At 43.6% G+C, this 27574-nt stretch overlaps 1 protein-coding gene across 1 annotated transcript in view; it reads left to right on the top strand.

The window, feature by feature from the left end:
• GPR139 (G protein-coupled receptor 139) overlaps nucleotides 1-27574 on the top strand; it is a 53656-nt gene that overhangs the window by 1107 nt on the left and 24975 nt on the right. The window lies entirely within an intron of this gene.

Here is a 27574-nt window from a genome sequence, read left to right on the forward strand (position 1 = left end):
GTGTGTGTGTGTGTGTGTGTGTGTGTGTGTATGTGTGTAAGTAAGAGAAGGAGAAACACACACCACACACACACACACACACACACACACACTGGGCAGGTTTCCACAGGGGCTCAAGCTTTCAATGGTCCCTCTTAGTGATTCTTCTAGAGAGCCACCCAGCTTCCTGAAGACCTACCCACAGCCCTCATGTGAGTCCCATCCTTTGGCACCTGCGGGCAAAGGGGAGAGAGGGGACCCGCCTGAAGTCATGGGGTCTTCAGTCTCATCATAGGCTAAGTCTGAGAGCTTTCACATCCTAGGACTCTGAGAACTTGGAAACTGTCATTCTGGAAGCCTCAGTCAGATTGTCTCTCCATAATACATTCAACTCAGTAGCTCTGGCCCCTGGTGGAGTGATTTCCACAGCACCCCCGCCCCAACGTGGCAAGCATGAGAGAGCAGAAGTTTACCTGTGTGAGAGGCTCTTGCCTAGCGAGTGATGAAGCTTTTATTACTAACTAATCGCTCCAGCTGCCCTGGGAGCAGCTCAGCTCTGATTCGTCCTGCTGGGGCAGCAGCGTGCGTCCTGTAATTACCTCAAGTCAGATTGATTTCAGTTCGCTTTGCACCTCCCTCCCCGCTTCCTCCAAGCCTCTTTCCAGAGCTCTCTTTTGGGGAGTGAGTTTTGAGAAGGTGGGAGACCTGGGGAGAACCGGACCCCCTTTTCTTCAGCCTTCAGATCTGGACGGGTCTGCCTGCCCCCCTCATCAATTCTCCGACCTCTGTGCTGAGGATGCAGCCACTTCCAGGAGGGTTTTCCTCTGGAAACACACTCGGGGGCGGGGGTGGGGGTGGGGGGAAGAGAACAGAAGACCAAGAGGAGGGGAGGCTGACCTTCCAAAGGTCTATAGCAGGAACTTGAGGACGGAGGAGAATGAGGTTGAGACCTTCAAAGACCTCAAGGTGGAAGCTCAGATATTCTAGACCTCCGCAGCCTAAAATCTGTGCCAGCCTCTGTGACCCCCATCATCGTTGCTGTTAGGTGCTGTGGAGTTGACTACGAGTAATCATGATCCTATCTATGAACAGCCCATCTGAGCGCTGCCCCATCCTCATAATTTCCAGTATGTTTGAACACCTTGTTACTGTCTCTGTCAATCCATCTTGTTGAAGATCTTCTTTTCTTTCTCTGACTCTCTATCTTACTCAGCATGATGTCTTTTCCTAGGGACTGGCCCCTCATGTCCTAAATGTGTGTGACAGAGTTTCAGCATCCTTGACTCTGAGGAGCATCCTAGATGCACTCCCTCCAAGGCTGACGTGTTATGTGTTCATTCCTTTTGGCAGTCCATGGAATAGTCAGTACTCTCCCTAGTCAGTACTCTCCCTTGAGACACAATTCAAAGCTCTGATTGTTTTTTTTTGGTCTTCCTTACTTGTTGCCCAACCTACAGATGCTCAGAAAGCAATTTAAAATACCATGGACTGAGTCAGGTGCACCTTAGTCTTTAAACTTACATCCCTACTCTTCAGCCCTTTGGAGGAGTCCTTGACAGCAGATTTTGAGAGCAGATTTTTTTCCCCAGTGCCATACATTTTTTGATGTCTAGCCTGCTGCTCGCTTGGATGTTAAAAGGAGGATCTAAGTAAAATGAGAGAATTGACAACTTCAGTCCTTTGTTCATTTATCATGTTGTTGCCTGTTAATCTAGTAGTAAGGACCTTTGTTTTCTTGATGTTGAGATGCCAGCTGCAGTCTTTGATCTTCTGCACTAAGTGTTTCAAGCCCCACATCATCAGCATCTACTGTACACTAAGCACTGTGCTAAGAACAGGCTTTTCAAAATTGAGCCTGAGCTGGAGACTTAAAAGAGATTAAAGAGTGGGACTGGTGAATTACCATTTAGTTTGAATCAGACGATGCAGCCATTGCAAATGACAGCATGAGGACAGGGTTGGAACCCCCAAAGCATGTGATGTGATGTGATGATTCACTCAGCTGAGTTACAGCCACTTACTGTGTCCCAATTTCCCAGGATGGCACAATTTTTGAATCTATAGTGCCTGGTGGTGCAATGGCTAAGAGCTCAGCTGCTAACCAGAAGATTAGCAGTTCAAACCAACCAATCTGCTCCCTTCTGAGCGAGAAAGATCTCTTGATAGGCTCTTGTGAAAGCTTATAATCTCAGGAACTGAATGGCACAGTTCTGCTCTGTGCTATAAGATAGTAATCAACTTGATGATGGCACAGAACAAAATAAACACGCTTACCAAAAGGTTGACAGTTCAAATCCACCCCAAACCAGTCATGGCACTCACTCAGCAGCTGTGGTGCAGCAGTGCAGTTGTCACAAGGCTGACTTGGTTTGATTTCTGAGGGGTTTTTTTGGGAGGGAATGAATTTATGTGTTTGTTTTAACTTTTATTATCATTCAGATGAAAATATACAGAGCCAATTATCTTCTCATTCAACAATTCACACACATTTGGTTTTTTGGTTTCATGGTGTCAGTCACAGTCCCCTCAATGTCAGCATTTCTCCCTATTCCTCCCTGGAATTTCTGTTTCCATTGTTCCTTCTTTTTTGCCCTTTCCTACATTCTAAGTTTTGTTTTGGGGGCAAATTCTGCACCTCATAGGTTGTTTGGGGGCAAATTCTGCACCTCTGAGGTCTCATAGGTTGATTGGACCAAGGGATACATTTCTCTCATGTGTTGTTATTAGCTTTATAGACCTGTCTGCTGTTTGGTGAAAGGCTGATTCAAGGGAGTGAGTTCACTTCCAGGCTTGAAGTGTGTGTCTGAGGGCCAGAGTCCTGGGTGTTCCACTAGTCCCTATCAGTGCAGTGAGTTTTAGGATTTTAAGTTTTATTCTACATTCTTTTTTTTTTCTTTCTCTCAATGTCCTATATAATTTATTGTGATACTGACTGCCAGGCACCATCTACCTCTTCTGATTTCAGGATAGTGGAGACCGTAGTTTACTGAGCCCATTAGCTCATTGGACCAGTATATATATATATATATATATATTTTTTTTTTTTTACTTTCTTCACTGTTCTTTGCTCTGGATAGAAAGAAATCAATAGTTGCTTCTTAGATGGCACCCACAAACTACACCAGCCACTATTCACCTAAGTAAGATGTGTAGTCTTTCTGGACTATAGTAAGCCAATTGGGTTTAGATGTCCCCTGATACTGTAATCCAAGGCCAGTGACTTATTCCTTCACAGTGTTTGGCTATGACTGCGAAGTTTTCCGCAGTTTGTCCCAGGTCTGCTCTCCTATCAGGAACCTTGGTGGTATAATCTATTACATGTTGGACTGCTGGCTGAAAGGTTGGTGGTTCAGATCTATGAGCTTCTCCTTAGGAGAAAGATAAAGCATTCTCTCTCCATAAGCATTATAGACTCAGAAATCCAAAGAAGGGCCCCATGAGCCAGAATTGACTCAACAGCAGTGGCCTTGCCATGCTTAGATCACATACTTGCAGGCATCCTGTCAGGAGGGATCAGGTTTTGGAAATAGACGTCATGCTGGGAAGGGTGGATGGTCAGAGAGAGGAAGACCCACAACAAGACGGATTGACCCAGAGACTCTTAACAATGGATTGGAGCATATCAGAGATATTCTGACTCAAGACAGGACAAGATTCAGATCTGCTGTGAGTCAGAGTCATCTCGAAGGTGGCTAACAACAGCTGTATCTTCTGGTATATTTGCAGTATATACAAACATATATGTAGAAATATCCTCTGCTAAACCAGGACATACTTGTGTGTGACTCCCTTCCCACATTTGATCAGTATGTCAACTCATGTATTTCCTGGTCAATGTTGTTTATTGTTATTGTTATTACTGGATTGTGTATATAACAGTATTTACCTTTGTTGTCTGTTACTCTTCTGTGCTTCCCATTGTCTTCCTGAGCCTAAGTAATGGTGGGCTAGCCTTTTCTTTTATCTTCTTTCCTCTCATTCATGTTTCTATGTGTCTCCTTTATAATTAAGGAGCTCTGGTGGCTTAGTGGTAAGAAGCTGTGCTGCAGTCGCAAAGCTCTATAGTTCAGATCCTCTAACTCCTATGCTAGATAGGAGAAGGATGGACAATTTACTGCTTCTGAAAACCTGCTGGAGGGTCAGCTATGGGCTAGTTTTAACTCAATGGTACACAACCGGAACAACATTCTAACTAGTGATTTTACCCTTCTGTCCCAGACCATCCCTGGTAATCACCACAGAATGGTTCTTTCTCTAGATGTATAGTAAGTCTTTCCTTAGCTTTTTGTACTAGTGGTCTCCTGTAACATTTGTCCTTTTCTAATTTATTTTACCCAGCATAATGCTCACCCAAGCATGTGATGAGGTGGAGTGAGAATTCTGTGTGCTGGTTAACACTGAGTAGTATTCCACTGTGTATTTGCACTGTAGTTTATACATTCATCTACTGAATGAGTGTTCATGGATAGGAAGACTTACCACTGCGGACATGTCAATACTACACAAAGCAATATATAGATTTAATGCAATCTCAACCCGGATTCCATCATCATACCTTAAAGATATCAGAAAATTAATCATCAACTTTATATGTAAAGGAATCAGACCACAGATAAAGAAGACCAACAGTGGGAAAGCCTTACATTTCCTGATCTCAAAACCTACTACACATCACTGTAGTAAAAAAGCCTGGTACAATGGCAGACACATAAACTAATGGAACAGAACTGAAAACCTCCTATGGACAGCTGGTCTAGTAATAAGAAGCTGCATTGCAATCCCAAAAGCACTCAGTTTGAATCTACCAACTGCCTGAGAAGGATGGGCAATCTTCTCTGGTGCAGTTTACTGCCTCTGAAAACCTGCTGAAGGGTCAGCTATGAGTTGAGTTCTGACTCGACAGCACACAACAACAACAATATGGACCACTAAAGGGAGCTCTGGTGACCTAGTGGGTGAGGAGTTCGTTGCACTGCCAGCCCAAAGACACATGGTTCAAATCTACAGCTGTTCTATGGGTGAAAGATAGGCTTATCTTGTGCAAGTCTCTGAAAACCCACTGAAGGGTCAGATCTGAGTATGTTTCAACTCGACAGCACACGACAGCCACAACATGGACAACTAATCTTTTACAAAAGACTGAAATTCATTAAATGGGGACAAGATAGTCTCATTACAAATGATGGTAGTAAAATTCAATATCCAGAAAAATACACTGGATCCCTACCTCACACTATATACTAAAACTAACTCGGAGTAAATCAAAGCTCTAATTTTAAAACCTAAAATTACGAAGATCATCAAAGGAAAAAAAAATAGGAGAAAACTTAAGGGCTATAATTTGTGGCATCAATAGACTAGCAAACACAGCTCAGAATGCCCATCCAGCAGAATACAAACAAGACAAATGGGATCTCCTAAAATTTAAACACTTATATGCTTCAAAAGACTTCTACAAAAGAGTTAAAAGAGAATCTACAGACTGGAGAGGGAAAACTTGGCAATTGACACTCTGGACAAAGGACTAATTTCTTAAATTTATAGAAAACCTCAACAACAAAAAGATAAGCAATCCACTTCAAGATGGACAGGGGACACAAACATATGCTTCACTAAAAAGGCCATAAAAGCAAGCCAACAAACACATGAAGAAAAGCCCATGATCATTAGTCATTAGAGAGATGCAGATCAAAACAACAATGAGATGTCATCCTGTCCCAGTAATAATAGCAAAGTTCACTAAGACCGTAAACAACAAATGCTGACAAGGGAGTGGGGAGATTGGAACGCTCTGATATTGCTAAGTGGCCGTGTAAAAGGGCCCAGCCACACTGGGACACAGTATGGAGCTTCCATAAAAAGTTGAATATAGAAAAATCATGATTCTAGCAATCAGAGGTACAAATCCTAGAGAAATAAGAGCTGGTGGCATGAATAGATAGATGCACTCCCATCACTCCCATGCTCACTGCAGAATTATATACAAGAGAAAAGGGGGGAGAGAGAGAGACAATCTAAGTGCCCATCGAGGGGTGGACTAGAGAAGCTGACTTTTGAGGAGGAGGGGGGCTTCTCAGGGTCACCAGGGAGACGAGTAGGTGACAAGTGATGTGACCCAGGCAAAGCTGCAGAGAAAGGCTCTTGGCTCAGCGCTGAGCTCACACAGCACTCCCCGCCCCACCTCTGGGCACTAGCAATTAGCCAGCCCTTATGACACAGCCGCTGACTGGGAGACACAGCTACAGCCCGGGTGTGAAGTAACAGACCACAGGATGCATATTGTTGAAACCTGAGATTTTAATTGAATCATCCTTCCTGGCAGTGAACTCGCCCAAAGTTTCCCAAATCCTCATAAAGGTGATTCAGAGCTATGGGTGGGAGTAAAGAAAGCGTTTGAAGTGGGGGAAACATTGGCTCTTTCTTGACCACTGAGTCTCCAGGTTGACAGAAAGGGCTTGGGAAAGGCTGGGAAATCCTCTGCCCAGAAGAACTATCCCTAAGGCTGATTTCAGTGATCTGCTTGTGGGACCCAGGGGGTTGTGGTGGAAAAACTTTGTCAGAGCACTGCTATTGTATCCCAATTTTCAACCCCTGTAAGATGGGATTATATCTAGGTCTTTATGGCTGTGACTATAGTGCATGTGCTGGACAGTTGTGAGCAATGCCACTTTATTATTTTTCAGCAAGGATGTCTTAGGAAATGTTCAACAAAATCTGGTTTGATTTGACAGTAGAGGCCTTTGTCCACATTAAACTGTTGCTAACGTACTTTGGACATGTTGTAAGGATGGACCGGTCCTTGGAGAGGAACATCATGCTTGGGAGGGTGGAGGAATGGCACAGGAGGGAAAGGCCCTGTATGAGGTGTATTGATTCAGTGACTGGGGTGATCCCCTGCAACATGGAACAACGTGCTGCCCAGCCTTGTGTCGGCCCCATAATCACCATGGGCTGAATCATTACAATAGATGAATTGTTCACTGGCTGATTTTTGCCAGACTTTTCTTCCTAGTCTTATCATAGTCCACAACCTCCGCTGACACCTGTTCAGCATCATAGTAACATAAAAGCTTTCGATGACAGATGGGTAGTGTCTGCACCTGCGTTGTATCGGCCGAGAATCAAACTGGAATCTCTCACATACTGTTGTTGTTATGTGCCGTTGAGTCGCCTGCGACCCTATGTACAGCAGCTCTCAAGCTTGTTTGTCCTGAGCCTGTCTCACTGATTCCGACACACCAACCCCTATTGCTCCAGTTACTATATCAATCCATCTCATCTGGTGTCTTCATTTCCTGCACCGTCGTTCCACGAGCATGATGTCCTTCTCCAAAGACTGGTCGCTCCTCTTGCATAGATTGTGAGAGTGTCAACTCAGCTCTCCTCTAAGACAGAGTCAGACTGAGCAGATTGACACATCTTTTTCTGCAAAGCAGCTGATGGGTTTAAGCCACTCATCTTTTGGTTAGCAGTCATGCACTTTAACCGCTGTACCACCAGGGCTCCTTGCATAACCCCAATATCCGCTAATCACCAGGGATAGAGAATATTAAATATTCAATACAAGAACCAGTGTAAAGATAGCTTAGCACAGTCACAGCCGGAGGTCTGTACACTTACTGTTCAGCATCTCCACACAACAGATCTGTTCCATTATATCATTGTACTTAGCTCTCTCCAGACCCTAGTGCCCTGTGCATGGCCCTTGCTCCATTTTACAGATGAACAAACTGAGATTTAGGAAAATGGAACATCTTGGCTTCAGGCAGCCAGTGCGGCAGGCCGAGTCTAGACTGGTCATTGCATCCTGCTGCCACCTTCTCTGCTAGGAAGGTCGTTTCTAGATCTCTGGCTTCAGTTCCTCAAGCTGTGGCCTCATTGGAGGGAATTCGTATCCCTGAAAAGATAAAAGCAAATCTGTATCTGTCAGTGGAAGAGAGGAGGACTCTCCTGGAGATGGACAGACACAGAGACAGCAACAATGGGCTTGAAAATGGCCAAGATTGCGGTGAAGGGAAGGATAGGACAAAGCTCAGGTCTGTTGTTCACAGGTTCATTATGAATAATGATTGGCTCATTGACCAAATAACAACCACATTACTGCCAAGTCTGTTGTGTCTCAGAGAGACCACATAGAGCATGAGACTCTTCTACTCTCTTAGAGTTTCCAAAGCCCCAGAGCAGCCAGCAGATTTGAACTGCCAACCTTCAGTTAGAAACCAAGCACTTAACCACTGCACCACCAGGGCCCCTTATCATTAGACATTAACCCATCCACTAACAGCCAGTTGAGTCCCACTCAAGAGGACTTTCTCTTCCTCCTATAAATATTTATTATTATTATTATTATGCTTCCTTCATGTACATTTTTTCCCTACTCCCTACCTCCACCCACTGAACTCTTTGACCCTGTGATTTCCTCACCTCCCCATCCTCAGCCCCCCTTCCCTTTCCTCTCTTTCGATGTCCATACACATTCTACTAGTCATCCTTCTGTTTTTACAATAATGGTCATATGCAGTATTTGTCCTCATGCGCCTGAGTGAGTTCACTTAGCATAATGCTTCTATGAATTTTTAAGAGCGAGACTACCCATCTCTATTCTGTGGGTCAGCTGGTGGATTCAAAACTGACCTTTTGTCTAACACTCTGACCCATTAAGCACCATGCCAGCAGGACTCCTTATTAGGGGTTAGAAACTACTTTTGTTGTTGTTGTTGTTGTTAGGTTTTTAGAAAATGAAATCTTATTTTAATTATAAATTTAAAAAAATAATTTAGAATTAAAATAAGATTTTATCAAATGGTTACATGGAAGTTAGATTTTCATGCATCCATCGTTCCACATACTAACCTCTCTCTTTCCCTTCCCCCTCCCCTAGTTCTCTTTTTAAAAAAAATATTCATACATTGTTGCACAATTACCTACCTCCCCCGACCCCCATAATCCTGTTCACAATGATACACCTCTTCTAGGCTGTTGTGGTAGGTATAATGCCTAGTCATATATTCCTTTTAGGCAGTTCTTTCCTTCCATCTGTTTCGATGCAATGACGATTAGTATCCACTCCTACCCTGTTCTCCTCCCAACCCCCCCCCATGTTGGCCCTGCTTTATAACAGTGATGTTATGCAGTATTTGTCCTTCTGTGACTGTGAGTACACAGTTCCTCTGCCAACCCAAAACCAGGTGGTTTCAACCTGCCAACTTCTCCTTGGGAGAAAGATGAGCGGTCTCTTCCCAGGCCATTTACAGCCTATCAAAAGCCACTGAGTGGTCGGTCCTCAGCGAGTCCGTCTGACTTGATGGCAATGAGTTGTAATTAGTTATAACAGCAGAGGAAATAGCACTGCATCGGACTGCTGGACTCCAGCCTCACCTTGGGCAACAACTCGCTGTGTGACCCTGGACGAGTCATTTTTTTATGTAACCTGTCAAACCCCAGGAGAGCCAGGTTGTTCTTTGTGCAGCTTGAGTTGGAGATGGGAATACAGATCAGAAGCACAGACTAGAGATATGCTGGAGGCTGCGTGGGCAGGCTGCCCCTGCATGGATTTGGTCATAAATCTCTCTGTCAAATCCTGCTTTGTGAGGTCAAGTGTGAAATACATTACCTTGGAACTGACCCGACGTGGACGTGAATCCTCTCTCTCACCTTTGCTGTAAGTTCTTGGATGGGTTACTTCACGGCTCTGAGCCCCAGTTGTCTCTTCTGCAGGAAAGGGACCAATGGAAATAACAGTTAAGTAAGTGACCACTGGTGTCAGGCTGCCTCTGCTGGAATCCTGGCTCTACTCTGTGCTTCATCCTTGACCTTGAGGGAAGTTTTCTACCCTTTCACCTATGAGAATGAGCAATAATACTACTAAAACTTATCTCACTGCCTGTTTTTTATTTTCTTTTAAAATTTTTGTTTTGGTTTTATTTTTCTTTCAGATTGTATCTTGTACAATCATTCTCATACATTATGTCTGATAAAAGTAATCACCATGGATGTCCACTATTGCCCCATCTTTCCAGATCCCCAGTGGACCTTTCCTAATTCCTGCACTTCCTGCCTCCGCTCACAAAACTCTGTGACCCTCTGATTTCCCCTCCACATACCCTTAGTCCCCCTGCCCCCTTCCTCTTCCCTCTTTACACATCTTACAATTTACCCTTCTGTTTTTGTAATAATGGTCTTATGCAGTATTTGTCCTTATGGCCCTGAGTTAGTTCCCTTAGCATAATGCCTTTCCCATATTATATAGTATTTTTCAAAATCATTGCTCCTGAGTGCTGCATAGTATTCCATCATGTTAATGTACCGCAATTTCTCAATCCATTCATTTCTTGATAGACATTTGAGCTGTTTCCATGTTCTTGCTTTTGTGAATAACACTGCTCTGAACTTCCGTGTACAAATCCCTATTTGTGTCTCAGTTCTGTTTTCCTCAGGGCATGTTCCTAGCAGTGGAATGCTGGGTCATATGGAATTTCTGTATTCAGTTTTTCGAGGAAACACCAAACTGCCTTCCAGAGTGGTCACACCATTTTACAATCCTGTGAACAGCATATGAGAATTCCAATCTCTCCAAACCCTCTCCAACATTTATTGATTGCTTTCCTATTGAACTTTGTCACTGCTACTAAGGTGAGATGGTGATTCAATGTGGTTTTAATTTGCATCTCTCTTATGTATTGCTAGTGATTTTGAGCATTTCTTCAAGTGTCACTTGGCCATCCGGATGTCTTCTTTCTCTTCACAAGGCCGTTTTGAGAATTAGATGAGATTATAAAAATGCTTAGCAGCGTCCTTGGGGTCTGTTTGCTCTCATAGTGTACAAGTTCAGTAACTGTTATGAACCCTCTGTGCCTCATACCAGTGCTATGGCAATTAGAAATAAAGCGTGCCAAGCTTCTCCCTGTACCAGGCACATTTCAGGGTGTAAAGGAGCAATAACTCTCATTGCTTTCACTGTCTACCCTGTCAACATGTTCAAGTCTCCACCTGGTAAACCCACTGGAACCACATGTTACTGTCATCTATTTCTGGGTTTTGTTTCTTTGTCTTTTTTTCTCTTTTTTCTTCTTAAACATGTAATTCTCCTCAAAATGCATCTACCAGGAAAGAGCTCCATGCTCTGGCAAACCAGGAGAGACTGAACCAGGGGACACAACAATCAAATCCATCAGGAGCCCAGGGACAGTATCCCCTTGAAAGGGTTTGCATGGCTGAGTGGGAGCTGCAGAAATAATAGCAGATGAGAACGTGAATCAGGCTTCAGATAAAGCTGGTGAACGGTGGCTGTCCACCTACAACATCCACAGGTGGGCTGGCCCGGGTTTCACAGCTGAGATCGTGGACACACAGGGCAGAGGGTGAACCTACATCCTGCCTCTGGTCCTCTGTATGGACACGAAACAAGTAGGTGACACTGGGCGAGCCAGAGGGCCAGGTGTCATGCATCTTAATACCTACAAAAAGCAGATAGGTGGTGAAAATGGAATAAGTAAACCTAGTTTAGGAAATACCTCATTTACCCGAATAATCATGCTCCCTGTTTTTATTTTCTTCGAAAGCTTGAGACCTCCTCTCTCATATGTTCCCTTCATGAGCAGCAGATAGGTGTGAACCCACAGCACTTTCTTTGTAATCATAGTTTGTTACCTCCTGGGAACTCTTCAGAGCATTGTACATCCCATAAAGCATGTAGCTTTCACACTACCCCTTGAGATGTGTTAACTATTCTGCCCATTTTCCAGATAAGGATGTTGAGGCAGGTACACAAAGCCACTCGTGCTAGAAAATGACAGTGCAACCTTCTGACTTGCTGCCTGGGTTTTTAATAAGGAGACAGCAGGATGCGTATAAGGACACATGTCATTGCATGTCATTGGGACGGGTTTGAGAGGTGAGGTGTGGCAGCCATCCGGGAAAAATAGAGGTTGGGGGACTCAAAAGTACACCCACCACTCAGCTTTCCACACAGTGGTCCAGGCTTGCCAAGTCTTGTAAAAGTTGTAGAAATCTAGAGTAAAAAAAAAAAAGTGAAATCTCCTAGTGTTTCAATTGTGACAGACAGTTGCAAAATTCTAAAAACATCAGGTGAGCCAGCACTGTACAAGCCAAAGCAAACGTGCCTGCAGCTGAGCCGCAGCCAGTTCTTGAAGGCTGGAGTGGGTGATGCTACAAGGCACATTGAGAGTCTCCAAGGGTTCGCAGCGCATAGAATACAAAGCGAAGAAGCTGGACAGAGGAGTGGGAAACAGCAGCTCTGGAGACCCAGAGAAACATGTGATTCAGCAGGAAAAACCTGCCAACTCAGGAAACCGGGGATTTGACATAAATGGAAAGCAACAGCCCAAAAAAACTAAATACCACAAATTGCACACCGACAGTGCCCTGGAACACAAGTGCACCATTTCTTGGAATGGAAAGAGTCCTTCGAACCCGCCAGCTTAGTGGGGAAGGATGCAGCCTGTGTGACCTCACAGACTCGAACATCATTTCCTCTCTCTCAATGTGGCTCTGCCAAGGAGCTTCATCCTCTGTGAACCTCAGCGCCTTTATCTCAGAAATGGATCTGAGTGCCTCGCTCATAGGTTTTGTTGTTATTATTGGCACGTGCCGTCAAGTTAACTATAAGACTATAGATCTGAACTTTGCTCAAGCCTGCATGACCCCCAGAATCTTCAGGACGCTTGAGCTCTTTGGTTCAGTTACTCTGTCAGTCCATCTACTTAAGGGTCTTCCTCTCTTTCTCTGACCCTCCATCTTTCCTAACACGATGTCTTTTTCCAAGGATTGACCCCTCTTGATAACATGCCCAAAGTAAATGAGACAAAGGTTGACCATCTTTGCCTCTAAGGAGTACCGTGGTTGCACTTTTTCCAAGATAGATTTGTTTGTTCTGTTTGCAGTCATTGGGATATATATATATATATATTTACCATGAAATCAGATCCAAATGGCACAGGAGGAGATTGCCCCTCCTTCTCCAGTGGAGTATCTTGTGGGTTGTTGCGATATTTAATACTCCACCAATATGGATTAAAGGCATTTATTCCGAGTCCAGAGTACTAACCATTACACAATGGAACCTTCACCTTGATTCCTCTTCTGTCCTCCTTATTCTCTGTCCAACTTCCAGATGCATAGAAAGCAATAGAAGAGACCATGGCTTGGATCAGGTGCACCTTAGTCTTTAAACTGACATCCTTGCTCTTTAGCACTTTGTAGAGATTCATGACAGCAGATTTCTCCAATGCAGCACATCTCTTGATTTTCGACGGCTGCTAGTATGAATGTTGCTTGTGGATTCAAGTAAAATGAAATAATTGACAAGTTCAGCCTTTTCTCTGTCCATCATAATGTTGCCTATTGGTCCAGTAGTGAGGATTTTTACTTTCTTGGTGTTGAGATATAATCTATATCTAAAGCTCTGTTGTTGTTTACCATAGAGTCAAAACGACCCATACCTGACCTTCTGGCTGGTTTTCAGAGGCAGTTAGTTACACAGGAGATTGTCCATCCTTCTCCCATGGAGCAGCTGGTGGACTTGAACTGTGTGCCTTCTGGATCTCAGTGCATCTTCTTGATGCCACTAGGCCATCAGAGCTCTAGTCTTTGATTTTCTTAAATAAGTGCTTCAAGTCTTCTTCACTTTCTGCAAGCAAGGGGCACAGTGCTCGTGGGACCAGTAGTGCCATTTTACAGAAGGAGGAACAAGGCCATCCTCAAAGCAGAATGGAGCAGGAACTGACAGAGTCTTCACTAGAAAACTGTTTTCCTAACTCTGTGTGTGTGTGTGTGTGTGTGTGTGTGTGTGTGTGTGTGTGTGATATTGATGAAACTACTCTGACTGTAGTCCTTTGAGGCAGATGTCATGGCATCAAATGGTTTGCACTTTACAGCCCAGTGACTCCAGGGAAGAAAGTCCTGGGAATCTGTTTGTGAAAATCGGATCTTTGAAAACATTTAGCACAGCCCTTCTCCGACACTCCACAGGTTGGAGGCAATCAGTGATACAGTCTCAATCTCCCTTTTCAGTTAGACAGAAAGGACTCGGGCTTGGTGTTTGGCAAGCTGCAGTATCTGGCGAGAATCTAACGTCACTCCTGAGTTTTCATTGTATTTACTGTTTTTGTAATTGTTATTTTATACTGGTTTGCTTACAAAGTTCATATACATTGTGTTTCATACTATTCTTTATTCACATTGTGTTTTGTACAATCATTCCTATGCATTATGTTTTACAAAATTAATCACCATTGGACCTTGCCCATCATTACCCTGTCTTTTCAGATCCCTGCTGGATCTTTCCCATTTTCTTCACTCCTTTTCTTCACCCACCAAATTGTGAAACCCTGTGATTTCACCCCTACTCATCCTCACCCCTCTGCTCCCACCCCTTACCCCCTTGAGTTCCCATACGTGTTTTACTAGTTATCCTTCTATTAACTTGGGAGAGATTGGAAAGCCTTATGCTGAGTGAACTAACTCAGTCTCGTAAGGACAAATACTGCACAAGATCATTGTATGTACTTGTTGTTGTTGTGTACCTTCGAGTTGGATCTGACTGGCACAGGAGGCCTCTCCTTCTCCAGCGGAGCATCTGGTGGATCCGAACCACATGCCTTCCTGATTGCAGCACAGCTTCTTGCTACTAGACCACCAGAGCTCCCTTGATTTACTTTCAAGGCTCACTTTTGCTTATAGCACAGAGGTCAGTTTGTTCAACATCTGCGCTCTCCCACATGGTAACCTATGGCCACACGGGCTACTGAACTCTTGGCTGGCGCTGGCACTGCTGAGAAATGGAATTAAATATTCATTAAAGATTAAAAAAATTACATTTGTTAAAAACTGGTACGTGATTCAGTACTAGAAAACGTATGTATATCTTGACCCTTTTAGATAAGTGAAATGTATTCTCTCCGTTGTGAGTCTCTGGTTCCCTCGGGAGCTCTGGTGGCCCAGTGTCCTGAAGACACACAGTTCGAATCCATCAGCTGCTCTGCGGGAGAAGGATGGGCAGTCTCCTCCCATGTAATTACTGTCTCCAAGAACCACCAGAACTATGGGTCAGTTCTGGCTTGGTGGTACACAACAACAACAGCTGGGTTCCAGTCATCTGACAAGGAGGGGAGTAATTAGTCACTGTGCTACCCATGATTCTTTGAACTTTCAGTAACTTCCTGCCATCAAGTTGAGTCCAACTCAGAGGGTTAGGGTTAGGGTTTCTGAGGCTGTAAATCTTTACAGGAGTAGATTGTCTACTTTTCTCTCACAGAGTCACTGGTGGACTTGACCCACGAACCTTGGGGCTTAGTAGCCCAACACGCAGCATGATATGCCACCAGGGATCCTTTAGACTTTAGGTAGAGATCACATCTTCTCAATGAGAATTTAGCTTCCATTCTGAGATGTGTTATGAGTGTAAAATGTGTATCATTTTTTTTTAATTTAATATGAAAAAGAATGACAACTATCACGTTGCTAATGGCCTCTAATGTCTCAGAGATCATGGGATGGCACAGGATAGGGCACATTTCAGGTTGTCTTTTCATAGGGTCTCTGTGAGTTGTATTCAACTCGATAACACCTAACAACAATTTTATGTTGGTGGTTGTTGTTGTGTACCGCAGAGTCAGAACTGACTCATAGCTGACCCTCCAGCCAGTTTTCAGAAGCAGTTAAGCACACTGGAGGAGACTGCCCGTCCTTCTCCCGTGGAGCAGCTGGTGGACTCGTACTATATACCTTCAGGACTGCAGCACAGCTTCTTGCCACTAGGTTACATTTTGGATATATTTTTACTACATAATATACACTGTATAAATGAATGTCACCTGTTTCTTTTTACATTTTTAATGTGGTGACCAGAAAATTTTTATATTGGATGTGGGACTCACTTGACATTTCTACTGGACAGCATTACCATAGAAAGTAAAGACTTAGGGGGGAAAAGACAAACCAAATTCAATTAAGATGTTAAATAACAGTATAGGTTGTTGTTAGATGCAAATGTGGTAAAAATCACAAAGTTGGTGGCCATCTCACTGAAATCTGGCAAATGCCAGTCCAGAACAAATGATATTTTTTAAAATTTTATTTTATTACTTTTTTGTGTTTGTACCATCAAAACGGGTCTAATTGTACAGGAGGAGATTGCCTCTCCTTCTCCAGCAGAGCATCTGGTGGAGTTGAACTGTGTACCTCTGAGATTGCAGTGCGGCTTCTTGCCACTAGGCCACCAGAGCTCCCACAAATGATCTTTTTTAAAAAAAATCATTTTGCTTTATTATTATTAATTTTAATGGAAGTTTACAGAGACTTTGTATTTCTATTCATTGTTGCACTTTTCTCCCTGCTCCCCTCCACCTCTGCCAGTTCTCTCTTCTCTTTGGAAAGTAAAAGAAAAATTCTTTCATTGTTTTACAATCCCTCCTCCCAAGTCCACTCTACTATGCAGCCTTCGTTCTGCACTCCTGTCATAACAATAATACCTAACCATAAATCCCTTTTAAATAGTTTTCTCCCTCATCTGTTTCAATGTTGTTGTTGTTGTTATGTGCCGTCGAGTTGTTTGCGACTCATAGCGACCCTATGTATAACAGCCCTAAACCCTGCTCTATCCTGTGCCAATCTCAATGCCTCTGACACACCCATCCCGATTACCCCAGTCACTGAATCAATCCCCCTCATAGAGGGTCTTCCCCTCCTGTGCTGTCCCTCCACTTTGCCCAGCATGATATCCTTCTCCAAAGACCTGTCTCTCCTTACAACATGTCCAAAGTATGTTAGGCGAAGCCCCAGAATCCTTGCCTCCAAGGAGCAGCCTGGTTTCATTATACATAATTTATCCCCTCTTTCTCAGTGTCCCCCCAACCCTGATATCAGTCCCATTTTACAACAGTGGCACTATGCAATATTTGTCCTTTTTTGACTGAGATATTTCACGCAACATAATGTCTTCCAGGGTCCCTCATTTTGAATAATATTTCATGAGCTCCTTGTTTTTCAATGCTGCATAATACTCCATTTGGTGAATATACCACAGCTTCTCTATCCATTCGTTTCGTTTGTTGATGGGCACTTGGGTTGTTTCCAACCCCTTGCTATTGTGAACAAAGGTACGATAAACATGGGTGTGCATATATCTGCTTGGGTGGCGGTTGTAGTTTCTTTGCGGTATATTCCCAGTAGTGGAATTGCTGGGTCAAATGATATCTGTATTTGCAACTTTTTGAAAAAGCACCATACTGCCTTCCACAGTGGTTGCACCATTTCACACTCCAACCAACAGTGACTAAGGGTCACAGTTTCTCCACAACCTCGCCAGCATTTGTTGTTTGCTGTTCTGTTAAATTTTGCTATTCATACTGGGGTATTCTTACTATATCTCATAGTTGTTTTGATTTGCATCTCTCTTAGAGCTAGGGATTTTGAACAGTTCTTCATGTGTTTGTTGGCCATCTGAATGTCTTCTTTGGTGAAGGGTCAACATATTCTTGAGGCTGAGGACTGATGTATCCAACAATGCTTTCACCTGTGCTTTGTTTCACCATCAGTGGAGCTGGGGAAACAGCTTTTCTTCCTATTCTTTCTTTTTTATTTTAATTGTAATTTTAACAAAAGTTTACAGAAAAGTTAGATTTTCAGTCATTTATTGTTGCATCTCCCTCTCCCCTAGTTCACTTTACATTTTTTTAAATATTCATTCATTGTTGCACATTATCTTCATCCCCCCACATCAGTCCTCTTTGAAACGTACTTCTTATTCTGGGACGTTGTCATAGGTATGATGCTTAGTCATATATTCCTTTTAAACAGTTCTTTTTCTTCATCTGTTCCAATGCAGCGTTCATTATTTATCCTCTCTTTTCTTAGTTTCTCCCAAACACCCATTTCAGTCCCGTTTTATAACAGTAGTGCTATGCAGTATTTGTCCTTTTGTGACTGAGATATTTCACTGAGCATAATGGCCTTGAGAGTCACCCACGTTGTGTAGTATTTTATGAGTTCCTTGTTTTTCAGCACTGCCATAGTACTGGAAACGGCTTTTCTACCACAGACTTTTCAGCAGCTCAGTGCAAAGGAAGCTATAAGCCACTGCGTTTACACACACACACACACACACACACACACACACACACACTCATGCACTGCAGCCGAAGGTCAAGCTGCAGTCGTTAGCATTCCTGCCTCACACCAGGGTTCAGCTCCACAGCGCTGATGCTGATGACAAGAACCATCATCTGTCTCTTGAAAGGGAAGCCACAGCTTCTCTGGAAGGAGGTGAAATGAGGTAGTGATTGCAGAGGGGACTCGAGAGAGGGGGTGCTGCCTTGAGAAGAGGTGTGGGGGACATTCCTTAAAGGGATAACCCAGCCATGCTCCAGGCCCTTAACAGTATAGTGGTTCCATAACTAGGAACCTACTAGAATGTGGAGGCCCAGGGGATAAGGGGTTAGGCATACCTGGAGCACCTTGCTGGCTGTGAGCCATTTCCCCTTTTCTAGCCTCAGTTTCCTCATCTGAGGATGAGGGTAGGCACATCAAAGCTGTTTGCTTGACATTCAGGGAGCTCTGCCCTGTGCCAGACACTGTTCTAGGGAGTAGTGAGAGCAGGGAAAGCAGAGAGGAAGCCACAGAGGTACCTGCAGGAGCCTATCTGCTCCTCAGGAGACGGTGAGCTCTTAGACAAATAGAGATGTAAATCTGCAGGTGTAGCTACTTGCTGAGGAGGTAATACCACAGAGTGAGATGACAGAAAGCTACTTTGGATGACAATGAGGTCAGGAAAGGCAAAGAGGTGGCCTTGGTGCTGGGCCCTGAAAAATGAGGAGGTGATGACTGTGCAGTGACAGCTGTGTGTTTCCTTGTTTTGTTGTGCTTCTGGTTCTGTGCTCTGTGTGTAGCCACAGTCCTCACCTCTCCCTAATGTGTCCCCAAAACACAGAAGAAATCAAGGGAGACTAGAGTGCAGAAGCAAGAAGAATAGTTGCAGCCAGAGCGAGGGAAGAGAAGGGACGCCATGATGTATAGTGCTGAATGGTGTCCCTCGGAAAGATAGAGCCAAGTCTTAATCTCAAAGCCTGCAAATGGGACTTATTTTGGAGGAGAAATCTTTGCAAGTGTATTAAGTGATTTTGGAGGAGGAATCTTTGCAGGTGTATTAAGTGTAGAGTCTTGAGATGTGAATGCCCTGGGTTACCTGTTGTTGTTGTGTTACCATCGAGTCAGTTCCACAGCTGACCCTCCAGCGGGTTTTCAGAGATAGTTAATCACATGGGAGGAGATTGCCCATTCTTCTCTGGTGGAGCAGCTGGTGAGTTCAAACCATGTGCCTTGACTGTAGCACACCTTCTTGCCACCAGGCCACCATGAGGAAAGCCAGGTGAAGATGTAGGCAGAAATTGGAGGGTTGTGCCCACAAACTAAGGAATGTCAAATATTGTCAATGACTACTAGGAAGCTAGGAGCAAGCAAGCTAAGGGACGAAACCAGCCTTTCTGACACTCTGGGGTTGGACTTTTGCCTCCGTAGCTGTGATAGGATACATTCCTGCTGTTTTCAGCCATGCATTGAGCATTCAGTGGTCACAGAAACCCAGGGAAGTAAAGCCAGGTTGTGGTCGGGCGATGCAGGACTTCTTGGTCCACGGTAACGAGTTTAGGTTTTACTCTGAGTGCTTCAGGAACACGCTGGAGCCTTTTAAGCATGATCTAATTTGAGTTGTTCAAAGTCTCTCCGGCTGCCGTGAGCACAGAGGGTGGAGGGCGCCGAGAGAAGCAACAAGAGCTTTAGGGAGACGGCTGTTGCATTTGAAAGACCTGGTGGGCTAGCATGGGAGAGGGCGGCACAGTGTCTGCAGAGTGACTGGTACACAGTAGGGGCACAGATACTTGAGGTCAGGGATGATTCTCACAGCCTGTCACTCTTACCCCATCAAGGTCTGTCTCTAGGAAAGCAGCAGGGGATAAACTAATGCTGTTGTCAGACACTAAGGACATCGGGGCTCACTCTCCAGGGACTACTGGGAAGAGCCCACAGAACACGGGAACTGTTATCTTGGTGGTGGCATTGGGCAAGGCCCACAGGTCACACAGCCCTCAGTTACAAGAGCCCTGAGCATAGAGAAAGGGACTGGCTTCCCACTGGCGGAGGAGGACAAAGAACAAGAAAGAGGTCACCTTCAGAACTGCCATTTGACAAGGGAGCAGAATGGAGTTCTTGCCACCGTGTCAAAGGGACACTGTCACCATGACTGCATCCAGCTCTGATTTCCCAGGAGCTGACAGAGAGGAGAGGAAAACACCCCCAGCCTTAGCTGTTTTAAGGACATCTTGAAAATGGGCAGAGCATATTCGTGGGGGTAGAGAAGAAAAGACTAGACATTTCTAGAGCTTTCTCAGACCTTCTGGCTGGAAGAGGATTTTGTTGTTGTTTACTGTCAAGTCAGAACTTGTTCCTAGCTGACCTTCCAGCAGATTTTCAGAGGCAGTAAGTCACAGCAGAGGCGATTGTCCATCTTTCTCTCACAAAGCAGCTGGTGGATTCGATCCTCTTGCCTTAGGATTGACAGTGCAACCTCTTACCACTAAGCCATGAGAGCTAGAAGGCCTCTTTATCACTGTCATTCTAATGTGTCCCTCACAGTGCTGACCAGATGCAGCTGGTTAACAACCTGCTCTCACACCTTCCTGTTGCTTCCCAGAGAAGCCTCAACTAAAAGCAACTGCCAATTGGAAGGTGCCTTCATTTTGCAGCACAGCTTCTTGCCTCTAGACTACCAGAGCTCCCTAGAGTTCACAGCCTCTTACTGGACTGTGATAGGGAGTTATACTGCCAACCCAAAAGTATGCAATTCAAATCCACCAGCTGCTCCATGGGAGAAAGATGAGTGGTCTCCTCCTATGCAATTTACTGCCTTTGAAAACCCACTGGAGGATCAGCTATAAGTCAGTTCCAATTTGACAGTACACAACAAAAGCAGTGGTATGCGGTGAGAAACTTGTGAAGTAGGATGGATGGATGGATGGATGGATGGGTGGATGGGTGGGTGGATGGATGATGGATGGATGGATGGATAGATGGTTGTGGATGGATGGATAGATGAATGGATGGTTGTGGAGGGAGAGCGGGAGGGAGGAATGAGTGGATGAGTAGGAGGGTGGATGGATGGATGGATGGGTGGATGGATGGATGGATGTGGATGGGTGGATGGACGGATTGGTGGGTGAGTGGATGGATGGATGGATGCGTGTGGGTGGGTAGGTAGATGGATGAATGGGTGGATGGACAGATGGATGTATGACAGATTAATAAACATAGGCAAATTGATGGCTGCCTTCTTAAACACACAGATATGATTTCCATCCTAACTTTGAAGAGACTGAAGAACACAACTCAATTACCCATTTACTAAGCTCTTAACTCTGAGCCACACACCAGGCCAAACACCGTATTCCAGAATGCCTGGTTTAATTCCACAGCAGTGCCTTAAAGAGGGAGCTCTGGGTCCACATGGACTTGCACGTCTAACCTGGACGCTGTGCTGCTCTGGTGGTTCTAATCCCGCAGCGGCTCCTCAAGAAAGATACACTCTTTTCCCGTGTTATCTACAGCCCTGGAAGCCACCCACAGGGCCACCTCAGAGTTAGCTCCATCTCAGTGACAATGGGGTTTTACAGTGTGAGTACCTGAAAGCATCAGCCCTGTTTCTCATGAGGTCACTAGGGCTCCTGGGAAGCACAGGGACCTGCCCAAGGTAGCAGAAATAGTGACTGGTAGAGCTGAGACATGACAGCCTGCACACGGATGCTGTGTCAACACTGCAGTGTTGACATTGCAGACATCGGTATTCAGAACATCAGGGCGTCACTTCAGCTCATGGAGACAAGACAAATGCTGTGTCTACAGACCTCTGTCTTGGTTCACCCTCCCCGCCTGGTCATTTCAGACATTTTTTTAAGAACTCTGTCTTCCTCCCTGAATGACACCTCCTCGTGTCCCCACTGTCCTCTCCCCGAGCAGATGGTTTAATTACCTGAGATTATTTTTAAACAAGGCCAGGTAGGTGAATTCCCTCTCCACAACCCCCACACGTAACCTAGAAAATGGAAATTGAGTTGGCTTTTTTTTATTATTAAATGGCATATTGTGATGAATTCCCCTGAAACAGCTCTCATCCTCCAGACCCACCTGAAATGTTCTTTATCAGCCATAAACTCTCTGACAGGCCCACACCTCTCACATCAGTTCTCTCTCATGGTAGAATGTATTAGATGACACTCACTTGCTCCTGTAAAAAAGGCTGGTAGATTCAAACCACCACCTTTCTGTTAGTGGCCCAACACGTGAGACGCTACAGCACCAGGCAGGTGCTCAGAATCTCGAATCCAATCCGTGTAGTGGATGTTTGCTGTGGCATATTCCACCGCGAGTTGTACTGCCAGTCTGAAAGCAGAGCGTCTCTGGTGGTTTGAACCACCAACGTCTCCTTATGAGAAAGATGGGCAGTCTCTTTTTCCATTAGGATTTACAGCTTCTGTGGGTCAGAACTGACTTAATGGCAGTGAGTGTGGGCTTTGTTTTCGTTTTTAAAAAAAACACACAACAACAACAAACCCCAACCATAAAACAAACTGGTGCAAGGGTTTATACGCCTGTGGTAAAGAAATTATTATTTCAGTCTTGTGCTGGCATGTCGGAACTGACTTACAACCAAGACCTCAGTGAGTTTCAGAGGCTGTAAATCACATGGGAGAAGATTGCTCATCTTTTCCCCCTTGCGAAGCAGTTGGTAGATTTGAGCTACCTGCCTTTGGGTTGGCAACGTGACTCCTCACCACTAGGCCACCAGAGCTCCATATGTTTAAGAAGAGTACTCAATAATACCCATTAACGTTGCTGTATTACCTACCAGGATAGAAAGTGAATTAAAATTTACAAAGGGCTTTTTCTCATCCATTATGAAACAGAAGCGTGGAGGAGTTGAATAGCGTTGCTGAATACTGTTAGCACACAGAGCTGAAAATCAAAGCTCCATCTATGAACCTCAGATCCAGGATTCATTGCTCCACTGTATGTACCAAACAGCCAGACGCAGAAATGACTCCAAAACAGAATCACCCCTCGGAACCCTGTAAACCCACTGGACTTTCCAGTAATCATCCCTGTGTGAATTGTGTGTTAGTTATTGATGACAGAAACACAAGTAAGCTTCGTCCCTGCCCTCGGAGTGCACACAGATTCACTCGTTGTTGCTATATTGTTAGTTGCCTTAGTGTCAGATGATTCATAGAGACCTTATTATGAATAGCACATCTGAACCCTGCCCTGTCCTGTACCATCTCCACCATCTCTAATATGCTCAAGCCCATTGTCACGTTCACTCTGTCACTTCGTTTTGTTGACGGTCTTCCTCTCTTGCACTGACCTTCCAACTTTCCCAGCATGGTGCCCATCAATGCCTAGAATGAGCACACTGGTTGTATTACCTCCAAGACAGATTTATTTGTTCTTCTGGAAGGACGTGGCTATTCAGGACTCTTCTCCAACATCACAACTAAAAGTTGGTGCCTCTGAAAGTTGGACAGTGAATAAGGACGACAGAAGAAGAATCAATGAGTTCTGAATATCCCATGGACTGCCCAAAGAACAAACAGATAGCTATGTCTTGCAAAAAGTGCAGTAAGAATGTTCCTTGGAGGCAAGAATGATGAATGAAGCTTTATCTGTCATACTTTGGGCATGTTGTTGGAAGAGGTTATTCCTTGGAGAGGGACATCATGCTTGGGAAGGTGAAGGGACAGCGAAAGAAAGGAAGGAAGATGGCTCTGGTTAGGACAGGATTTTCATAGGGTCACTTTGAGTTGTACTCAATGAAGAGTGTGTGTGTGTGTGTGTGTGTGTGTGTTCAAATTGACTACCTCAATCTATGTTAGTATGTTTCTAAAAATGTGAGCACTTCCTCTTACTCAGGTCAGAACCACCTCACAGCTGACTTGACCGTTGGTTTTGGAGTTTATAAATCATACCAGAGATGATGGTACTTTTTTCTCTCCCATAAACAACCAGGTAGTTGCTTTGGGCTGGCAGCACAATCTCCTATACATTTCCTTTAGGTTTGCAAATTTGTTCATAGTTCAGAACTTCATGCTGTTCTGTCTTTATGTTTTCTATTTTAGTTTTACCTATTGTGATGTCACCCATTTCATTTCTTATCTGTGTTATTTCCACATTCTCAGTCTTGTTCCTTGTTAACAGTTGTCCATGATGCGTTGATTTTATCCATCTGAAGGAAACCAACCTCTAGTCTTAAAAATTCTTTCCTGTTTTGTTTTCGGTTTCATTTATTTCTGCTCTAATCTTTATTATTTCGTTTCTTCTGTCAATTGTAAGGTTTTATTGCTGTTGACTTTCTCATGGCAGGAAATGCTGCATTAACAGTTTGATTTTAGTTCTTTTTTTTTGATGAGTGCATTTATTGTTAGAATTTGCCCTTAAGCACTGATTTTTCCGTGCCTCAAGATTTTAGTATGTTGTTTTCCCGTGCTCATTTGAATTAAAGGAATTTTTTAAATTAAAGGAATTTTTAATGTCCTTTTTCATTTCTTCCATTACCCAGTACCTTTAAAGCAAAGTGTTATTTCCATGTATTTTCATTTTTTTCCTTGATCTCTGTTGTTGATTTCTGATATTTTTTCATTGACATTGTATCTGAGAAGATGCTCTGTATTATCTTAATATTTTTAAAATATATGTGGACTTAGTTTGTGTCCTGACATGTGCTCTATTCTGGAGAATGTCCTGTGTACACTGGAGAAGAACATATATTGTGCTTTTATTGAATAAGCTATTCTCCGTATGTCTACAAGATCAACTTGGTGAATTTCATTGTCTAGTTTTTCTACCTCTTTGTTGAGTTTCTATCTAGTTGCCCTCATCAGAATCTAGAATCTAGATTCATCTAGAAGCCCTCATTGGAAGTGGTATCTTAAAATCTCTTACTATGATTATGCACTTGTCTGTTTTTCTTTTCAGGTCTGCAAAAGTTGGATTTAAATATTTTGAGTCTCTTTCATTGGGTGCAAATGCATTAAATTAAATAGTTATGCCCTCTTGTTTGATTGACCTGTAACAAAATGTCCTTCCACTGTCATTTTTTTTCTTAAAGCCTGTTTGATCAGAAATTAATATTGCCATTTCTGCTCTTTTTTTGATTGGCATTTGCTTGATAGATTCACACCCACACTCACACAACCCCCCCCCCACACACACACTCATTTTATTTTTAGTCAATTTCTATTATCCATTCTGCTACTCTTTGCCTTTGCCTAGAATATCGAATCCATTTAAAATCTATATAGTTATTGATAAACATAATCTCATTGTTGTCATTTTGCTGCATGTTTCCCCCTCTTCCTTTTTTTGTGGTGTTGCTGATATCTTTGTTTTGTAACCTTTTCTGTACTGAATTCTTTTTTATATTGAGTTCATTTTGTGTGTGGCTTTTTCGATCACTTCCTTCATTACTGTTATTTTCGTGTTTACTAAGTCTTTTTTATTTTTATGAGAAAGTTTTTGAAATGTCTTTGTGTTTATCCTTTAAGTTACTGTTTTATTCTCCAATTTAAAATAGCCCAACCTCTCTTGAAATATTCTTGACTTCCTCTCCATTTGTAAGTGCTGTAATTACACCACTTTCTTTTGTTTGTCATTGTCCTCATTTACTGACTGATATATGATTCCCTATTTTTAATCTTGTACATTCTTTTACTTTGCATACCTCTCCAGATTGCTAAAGAGCAAGAGTGTAAAACCCACAGCGTCCCTTTTCAGCAGGAAGTAGCTAAGAGAATACGCCATCCCCTTTTCCTTATTAATCAGGGTGAAGTCTCTCTCAAGGAGAAGTGATAGGGAATGGCAAAGGACACACTGACAAAGGAGATTAAGCAGAACTGGCTTTGACAAGCAGTATGGCAATTGGACAATTAAAACAGACATTGGGGGAGATGAACAAACTGGGGAGGAGGGTAGAGAAAACAGTGCAACAATAAATGAATGAGAACCCAAAATCTCTGTAAATGTTCATTAAAACTAATAAAATTTAATAATAATTTTTAAAAAAGACTAAGGTACGGCTACTCCGAGCCATGATGTTTTCAATTCCATCCTCTACATTTCTAAATTGGACAGTTAATAAGAATGCTAGAAGAAGAATTGATGCCTTTGAATTGTAGCATTGGAAAAGAATACTGAATATGTCATGGACTGCCAAAAGAACTAGCATGTCTGTCTTGAAGGAAGTTCAATCAGGGTACTGTTGTTGCTGTTATGTGGTGTCGAGTTGCCTGCAACTCATAGTGATCCTATGTACAACAGCCCCAAACCCTGCTCTATCCTGTGCCAATCTTATTGTCTCTGACACACCTACCACCATTACCCCAGTCACTGAATCAATCCATCTCATTGAGGGTCTTTCTCTCCTGTGTTGTCCCTCCACCCTCCCAAGCATTACGTCCCTCTCCAAGGACTGGTCCCTCCTTGCAACATGCCCAAAGTATGTCAGATGAAGCCCCAGAATCCTTGCCTTCAAGGAGCAGCCTGATCTCACCCTCCTTAGGACAAACCTATTTGTTCTTCTAGAAGTCTATGGTATATTCAGTACTCTTCTCCAGCACCACTGCTCAAAGGCATAGTTCTCTTTCTATCATCCTGAGTCACTGTCCTAGTAGAGGTAAATGGGGTGAGACTTTATCTCACGTACTTTCATTATGTTGTCAGAAGGGCCCAGTCTTTGGAAAAAGACATCATGATAAGGAAAGTAGAGGGTCAAAGGAAAAGATGAAGACCCTCAACAAGATGAGTTGACACTGTGACTGTAACATTGGGCTAGAATGTGTCAGAGATTGTGAGGATGGCGCAAGATAGGATAAACCAAGGTTCATGCTCACAGGATGGCTGTGAGTCATGGCAGACTCAGTGGTGCCCTGCCAACAACAGCAACAAAGATCTGGGTTGGCTTCTGGATGACCTTGTCATGTGGTGTTATCTGCCATTGTTGGTTCTATGCTTTAAGAATTCCTTTTATCAAAGCAACTATGAGATATCATCTCACCCCAGCAAGAATAGCAAAATTTAACAGAACAGCAAGCAAGAAATGCTGGCGAGATGGTGGAGAAACTGGAACCCTTATTCACTCACTGTTGGTGGGAGTGTAAAATGGTGCAACCACTGTGGAAGACAGTGTGGCGCTTTCTCAAAAAAGTTGCAAATAGAGATAGCATTTGACCCAGCAATTCCACTGTTGAGAATATACCCCAAAGAGACCATAACTGCCACCCAAGCAGATATATGTACACCCATGTTTATTGCGGCTTTGTTCACAATAGAAAGGAGTTGGAAACAACCCAAATGCCCATTTACAAATGAATGGATAGAGAAGCTGTGATATGTTCACACAATGGAATCCTATGCTGCATTGAAAAACACGGAACTCATGAAATATTATTCAAAACAGGTGACCCTGGAGGACATTATGCTGAGTGAAGTATCTCAGTCACTAAAGGACAAAATACTGCGTGGTGCCACTGTTGTAAAA

Source organism: Elephantulus edwardii, unplaced genomic scaffold (assembly GCF_000299155.1).
Source record: "Elephantulus edwardii isolate Elephantulus edwardi_28Jun2011 unplaced genomic scaffold, EleEdw1.0 scaffold00117, whole genome shotgun sequence".
NCBI classification, from domain to species: domain Eukaryota; kingdom Metazoa; phylum Chordata; class Mammalia; order Macroscelidea; family Macroscelididae; genus Elephantulus; species Elephantulus edwardii.